This window comes from Lonchura striata, chromosome 15, assembly GCF_050655825.1.
Source record: "Lonchura striata isolate lonStrDom1 chromosome 15, ASM5065582v1, whole genome shotgun sequence".
NCBI lineage: Eukaryota > Metazoa > Chordata > Aves > Passeriformes > Estrildidae > Lonchura > Lonchura striata.
The window spans coordinates 16684269-16692126 of record NC_140717.1 but is presented as its reverse complement, the minus strand read 5'-3'; positions in this window follow the sequence as shown (position 1 = coordinate 16692126).

Sequence of the window (7858 nt, the reverse complement as noted above, 5' to 3'; positions counted from 1 at the left end):
GGGATTAAACTTCTGGCTTTCTTCCCAGAACCTGAAATGAAAGTACACAAATGAAAATCTGCAGAATCATAGAACAGAGCTTCCTAAAGAAGGGAAAGCCTTATATGCACCTTTATGAAACAGGTTTTTTAGTTTCTTAGATTGCCTCCTTCAACATGAGCCAGCTTATCCTGTTTTTCATAAATTGATTACAATGCCTGAAGTCAGAAGCAATTTCTTGAACTTGCCTTGAATCAGTGGGCTTTCCAAATTTAAACATTTTTCAGCATGCATTTAAAATTGAAGAGTATGAGCAGCTATCATTTCTGTAAGACCATAATAAAGGTCAAACATTTATTACACTGAAAGTGACATTAATACCTTCCGAATTCTTATTAGAGAAGGCCCATCATGGTATAATTTTCTTGGAGACTAATAGGTCAGCTGTCAAATCTATCACCATGTCTGTGTCTGTTTTCCTATTGTCAAGCCAGGACCAGAGAGAACAGAAGGAATTCAGGGAAATACACTTCTCAAAAGCACCAATTTAACCATTTTAATTAAAGACGCAAATTCAAGCATATGGAAATCCATTACCTGGAAATCCTAGAGGTGATTCTTCATTCTACTCTGACTTAAAGAAACTGAACTTCAATATAGGACTGCACAAGCCATTTGCATTCTTAGGTAACGACCAACTCTAGAAATTACTTAACCCAAAACTTATGCAAGGTTAGATTTCAGCTGGGGCTGGCTTCTCACCCAAGAGAATTAAGGGGTCGCCCTCACAGCATGACAGCCTGGCCTCAGTGGGAACAGTTTCCTCAGAGAAATTATGGTTCCACTGCAGGGCTGAGCCTGGAGGTGCCAGTGACAGGAGGCACCCAGCTCCACTTCACCTTCCACACCCAGAGAAGAGCTGAGAGCAGCCCAGGCTGCCCAGCCCACCCCTGCTCACTGGCCAGGACTTTACAACCTGGCATTCCCTATCTGTGGGAGAAACGTTCAGTAGATGCTGACAAGGATCAGCTGTGCTGACTCCTTCCAAGAGACATAGATGCACTAATCCTCCTCTGACAGGCGGGTATCTCAGTGCATCATATTTGCTTAAAAGATTAGCATATACTCTTAAAAACATATTTACAATGTGAGAAATGCAATAAAATGAAAAATGTAGCAAAAAGGAAGACTATTTTATCTAATATAGTCACGCTTCTGGGTTTTAAATGTCAGTGAGAGCTACCCAAGTTACTTGTGTTTTATGTATTGGTGAATGTTGGTTTAAGAAGATCATAAAATTGCACAAGTGGAAAATATATCATTTTAACTGCAGAGGGCAAGTCAAATAAGGGAAGAAAAAGAATATGGAGGAAGCAACTCCTGTGTTACTTGTCATTAGGAAGTAAGTGAATATTTCTTTTAAACCAGGCTAAGAGGCAGAAAAACTTACAAGATAACAATCCATTATTAAAAGAAAAAGGGCGAGGGAGGGAGAAAGGAAAGGAGAGAGAAGAGAGAGAACTGAAGCATCAAAATCTCAAAGAATCAACAGAGAATAAAAATACAGGGTAGCCAGGGAAAATGAGGAATAATTTCCATAAACTTCTCCAATTTTACACCCAGGATAATTCAGTGATAGTCTGTACCACAGGCAGAATAGGTAAAAACTATGAAAGCAGTGCAAACAATCAACATTCACAGAAAAATAAGCTCACGTTGTTTAAACAGGCCTCTTCCTTTGATTTACTCTTTGGTAAACAGGCATTTCTGGGAATCACTGCCCAAAATGAACTGTGTTCTAAGGTCTGCAGTGGAACAACACTGATTTTTACCAAGAGGGGCAGAAGGAGCCCTCCTGTCTGTAACAGAACTGAACAAAGCTCCTTTCTCCGAATTCACACATCCAAATCCAAATCTAGGCACCGGGTTTTGCAGCTCAGATTCCACCATGAATACACACATTTTTAGTAGCAAGTATTCCACATTTCTTTATATAATTTAACAAATTATGCAATGATGATTCACTGTAAATATACAATGTATCACATCAGTTTGCAGCACCCAGATTCCAAAGTGTTGATAGTGATAAACCTTTCTAAGAATGTCCAAAATGTGTGTTAAAATGAGAGATGAAGTGAATTTTGGATGAGAAGGGAGGAGGAGATATAATTTTTTATGGAAAAAGTCTCCCCAAAATAGGACAATGCTGAACTGAGATTAAATAAAACATTTCAAGTGGTCATAGTTACGATTCACAGAATGCAAGCTGAACACATGATGATTTAAATTGTAGGAATGAAGAAACGTTTTAATGAGATTAATGAAAGTTCTGAAGATTAAGATATATTTATTTTTCTGTATTTTTTTGAAGTATGAACTTGTAGAAAAGCTTTCAACCCAAATAATTTCTCATGCTAGTCTAAAATACATTTGTCAGGAATTCAGTTTCCACAGGTAGAGTAAAACTGGTAAAAGACTATCAATATGACACAATTAAAGAGGAAGAATAGACAATCCCAGCAGTATACATGTAATTGCAGCAGTATCTTCTTCCCTGAAGCACTCTGCTAGTACCCACACATAAGCTGAGAACACAACTAATTCTTTTTTTAGCTGATAGATGTAGCATGTTTGGCATCCTCCAGGTTTTATCCAATCCTAGAAGGCCACTAAAACCTTCTGCATATAGTGCATATTAGTATTATGTATTTAGGAAGAGCATTTCCTGGTTTTAGCTGCTTCCTAAGAGATCTGAGATATTTTTGTGTGTCGTGTATTCAAAAATCCATTATTAACTTCATATTAGCATTTTGAGTCTCTAAGGAAGTAGATGCTGTTGCAGGTTACCCACAAAGAATCTACTTTCAGTAATGAGGAGCAGAACTCTGACATCTGTCAACTGAGTAAATTCCACTGTTTTGTAAATATTGATCAAACAATCATGGCTAATGATACAACTCTAAGTGAATTAGACAAATGTTCCCACATGGCCATCAATTTAATTCCCAGACTAAATTAGCTTCTTTTGTAAAGCAAAACCCTTTCAAGGAAGATAAATTGTTCAGTGACATCAACGTCTATTTCAATTATGGCTTTATTCTGGTGGAGGCTGTTCTGCATAATACACCTGCTGTTCACCTGGTTGTGCTGTAAGAAAATACAGTGGGAACCACATGACACTAACCTTGAACATTGATTTCCCACTTCTCTAAAATATGGGGTGATAGACAGAAGTTATTACTTTTCTCTGTACCAGCCCACACAGTCAGCTGAGCTGAAATCACCATTATTAGAAAATACACTGATTTAATTCACCTTAGCACAACTATGTCAGAGCTGCACTGGAGATAAGAGCTGCCACCTGAACATGAACTAGGTGAAGATGGGAAGCCAGAATGCACCAAAAGGATACTTGCAAATGGACAGAAATCACTTCTCAAAACCTAAATCTCTCAGAAATAACTCATGCATCACTCTCCAGCCTGCATCAGTGGAGACAAAGCTGCCTGAGGTTCAGCTCTGCTGGCCTCAGTAAGGCAAGAAGGGAGGGAGGGGAGGGAAGTTAAATTGGTCCCACTTAGGGAAAAACCAGGGAACCCTTCTCAAACCTGCTGCCTTTTCAGGTCTGAAATACTGCTCAGAGAAGTAGAGGAGCAGCTCCCCACTGGCTTCTGCAGACCTTGGAAAGCATATGGAATGTGTAATGCCTTTTTAGTCTTTATTGGCAGCAGTTCATTAGTTTTGAGAGACTAGAAAGGCTCTTTAAAATGAATCTCAACCAAAGTGCCCTTCATTTGCAAGCAGTTTATTTCAAAATGTTTCAGTTAAAATAAACTGTTTTGTTTTTTCTTAAACATCATTACATTTCAAACTCCATTTTGGGACAAAATGACTATTTACTTCTCTCCCTAATCTCTTTTCTTTGATACATTCTAGTGGCTTTCTGTGGATGGAAAAAAAGACCTGAGTAGGTACTTATTCAAAATTATAAGTACTTTTTCCCCAAAAGAAAGACAGCTGCTGTTTAAATGATCTTGTCTCACATGGGGACAGAAAAAGCTTTACCACAGCTCTGTACAAATATGGGCTGCCCACAGGGCAGAAACAGAGCACAGCATGAGCCTCAAAGCCCTGCTGTTACATTATGCAAAAGCAAACAGTAAAAAAGGAAGAGGTTATGGAGGCAATTTTGTGTTGCATTTAGAGGTTAATAAAGATCTTTTTTGAAGAGAGGGTCAGCTTTTCAGGATATTCAGGTGGCTAACTCAATAGAGTGCCTAAATGCCTTTAAATCTTCCACATGGTGCTCATTCTGACAATTCAGTTTCAAGAACTGTGGTGTTATCAGAACAATGAAACAAGTCATATTTAGTCTGTGAGAAAATTTGTGTGTTTCTTTTTCTCAGATTGCTTTGTGTCTTTTTCTATATCTGACCCCATTTTGAAAAGACACAATTCAAGGAATGTTTGAATAAGTAAGAGAGAATCCTAGCATATCCTGAGTTGGGAGGGAGCCACAGGGATCATCACATCAGACCGTGCCTGAGAGCAGTGGCCACTCACAGCACACCCCTCCAGACCATGGGCACTGCCAGCCACGGTCTTTTCAGTTCCAGTTTTAGTCTCTCAGAACCAAAGAACTGCTGCTAATAAGGACTACAAACAGCACTATGGCCCAGCCACCCCCTTGGAGTGCCCAGCGCTTCTCCTGCTGGCAGAACACCTCTGGTGACTGCCACATCTCAGCTGGGGCAGGACAATGTCCCCAGCCTGGGACTGCTCCTGCCCATGGCATTCCTGAGCAAACCACGTAACCTGCACCACGTCTGCTCCCTCCTTGCTATTACACAGACCTGAATCCAGCTTGCAGTGCTGTTGTGAGAAGAATTTACCAGAAGTTCCAAAGCATGATTGTGAATTATTGATGGCCACCCCAGGGCTGGCCAGGAAATGGAACATCTCCTCCATGACTCATTCCAAAATTTATTTTCATTCTGAGTTCAAATGAAAGTCAATTAATCAAAATGAATTGTACAAATTCACAGAAACATTTCCTTATAATAAACATGTTCCTATGAATCATTTAAATGAAAGTATTTCCAGGAAGAGATGGATCATTTTGTAAACAGTTGTTATCTGGGAAACAGGTGCTGATGTATGATCACACACATTCAGATCATGGAGAGCAGGATGAAACAGTTGCTTCCCCAGAGTGCCAATCTCAGGAGCAATTATTCAAATGAAAATTATGCACTATGTGGCTTTTAAAAGGTTTACTTTTCATTTCTCCCAGGCACAGTTCAGAAACCCCTCTTCCCTCACTGCCTGCCCATACACATCACCCCTAATTCATCACTATTGCTTCCTGACCAACAGAAGATTTAAGACATTACTGATGAGGTTGTTTTTAATATCATGTAGGAATTAATTTTCAGGCAATCATTTGTTTTTCTTTTAATTTTTCATACCAATGTACTAAAGCACTGTGGATGTATGGATTTCTTTATATCTCTAAAATTGAGTTGACAGTGCTAATCACCAATTCAATATTTAATCTGAATGAAGGACTATGTAATAGTTGGTGTAAGGAATGATGCACAGACCAACATTCTCTTTTGGGTGGCTTCTTTGGGCTCATTACTGTTTGTCTTTTCTCTGAACTGGGTCACTCTCTGACTCATCAATTGTCTTCTGAGATTTGACCCATTTTCTGAGTAGTCCTGTAAGACATCTCAAAAAAAGGATGAAAGCAGTCCGAAGTGATGGTATGGGTTTTTTTTAGGTTGCCTGAATAATCAGAACAGTTATCTGAATAATCAGGAAGAACTGAATCAAGTCTGCCAGCAGGAAAGCCCACAGGGGAAGACAGAGCTCAGCTTTTGGGGGAAGTTCCAGACGCTGAAGTGGGATGGAGGAGCTCAGTGTTCTGCAGCTCTGTCCAGACCCAGCATGGAAAAGGGGCACAAGCCCCCACATTTGTGCATTTTACTGTGTGTAGATAGAGAGAAGGACTCCAAAGTCTTCTTTGAGGAAAAGTTGCCATAACACTTTCCTTTCTCAGAGTACAAAGAATCCAGGAGAAATAGCAGCCTGGTCCAACTCTCAGCAAAAACAAACACACTAGTACTCTTACTTCTGAAAATTGACTGCTGCAGTTAATACACTTAGTTTCTATTTAATCTCATAAGTTTCTATTTAATCTCATCAGTGAATAGGACACTAAAAAGAAAATTTAAAAGGGGCAATTTTCTTTGATTAAGTGAATTGTTGATAGTAAATCAGAATAATTGAAGAAATTGAAAAGGCAAAATAACATAACTAGTTTGTTAACATGGGAAATACTTTACAGTGCCCTCTCCTGGGACCTGTTGCAGTTACTATGCATTAGCTGCTTATGGATAAATTATATGTCTAAATTTATTCAAATTTTCTCTCATCCATAAATTCATCATTAAAGCAAATTATGTATCTTACAGGAAGTATTTTGTGGGATTTTTTTACCACTAACTTCATTGAACAGTGAGATAGGTTTTTCTGATTGCTTTTACCTAGCTGACATGGGCAAACATCACTTTTTAAATTCCACTGTGATATTTGCAAGAAAACATATCTGCTCTTTCAGAAATGAAAGCTCATGTCCTAAGACAGCTAGACAGATATAGATGTAAACAAGGAACCTGAGTCACTGAGAAATGGAAAAAAACAATTCAATATCAGGAAAAGGTCTCTTTTGTGGGAAAAGGCAATACTGGTTTGAGATATGCAAAATGATACAGTCATAAATTCTCAGGGCTTTATGTTTCACATATTGAGTCTAGAAGATTCAAGATCCAATTCAGTGTCTCTTCTTTTTTTTTTCCTCTTTTCTAAGAAAGCTACATTTCCTGCCACAATTCCAGATTACTGGTATTTATCTCATTGTCATAAAACAAAGGTTTCCATATACTATTCTTTTTTTATGACCAAACATTTTATTGTTTCAGTACTGGGTTCAAGTCTAGTGGAAATTCAAGTAACATCAGCTGGATGATTCAACCGCAGCCAAATATAGTAAGAATCTCTACCAGACATTCCTTTCCCCAGAGACATTGTAATAAGCAGTAGCCTTTTCTGACTGCAGACATTTTAGTATCTGGTTAAATTTGGAAAAATATAGATGGTTGTACACATTAAATGCTTCACAACTACATAAGCTAAAACAAAACTGGAATCTTTTTGCATTGTAATCAGTTTTGTCGCTCAGACTTTAAAGGCCCCTTCTAGAAATTGGAACAATTTTAGTTATATTTTTTTTTCCTACTGCTGAGGTGGCTGGAATCATGAGTTTAAACTGCACAACTGCTAGGAGCTGGCTTAGCAACCGACATAATTCCAGCAATGTTTTTGTGTTAATTAGTATTTACAATTAAACACATGGCTTCTGAACACAACCCTGTGATTGGTCACTTGAATGATGCTTACAGCTGCATTTATTTTATAACAGAAAAGTGTTGTGGCATCAATGCTTTGTTGTCATGACTGGCAGTGCAGAAAAAAGCAATCCCAAATGAACAAAACTTTAATACCTTTTAGCAACTGTACCTCTGATGGAAATGCAACCTTTTCTGAATTTAGATATGGATAGAGGTCATAGTTTCATAGCTGGCCTGAATTACTATAATGGGTCCAATTAAAACTCCATGTCCAAACATCTGCAGCTCCTCAAAACATGACCTAATGAACCAAGAGCAGTGCAGCAGGTCATGGCAGAATCAGAAGTGCTGAATATCTATGAGGGCTCTGCAGAGATAGATCTTTAAAACAGACATCTAAAAATATTTTCAGAACCAATTATATAAAAGCACAGAGTGATTGATATGAACAACGTAAATTTTTCAAA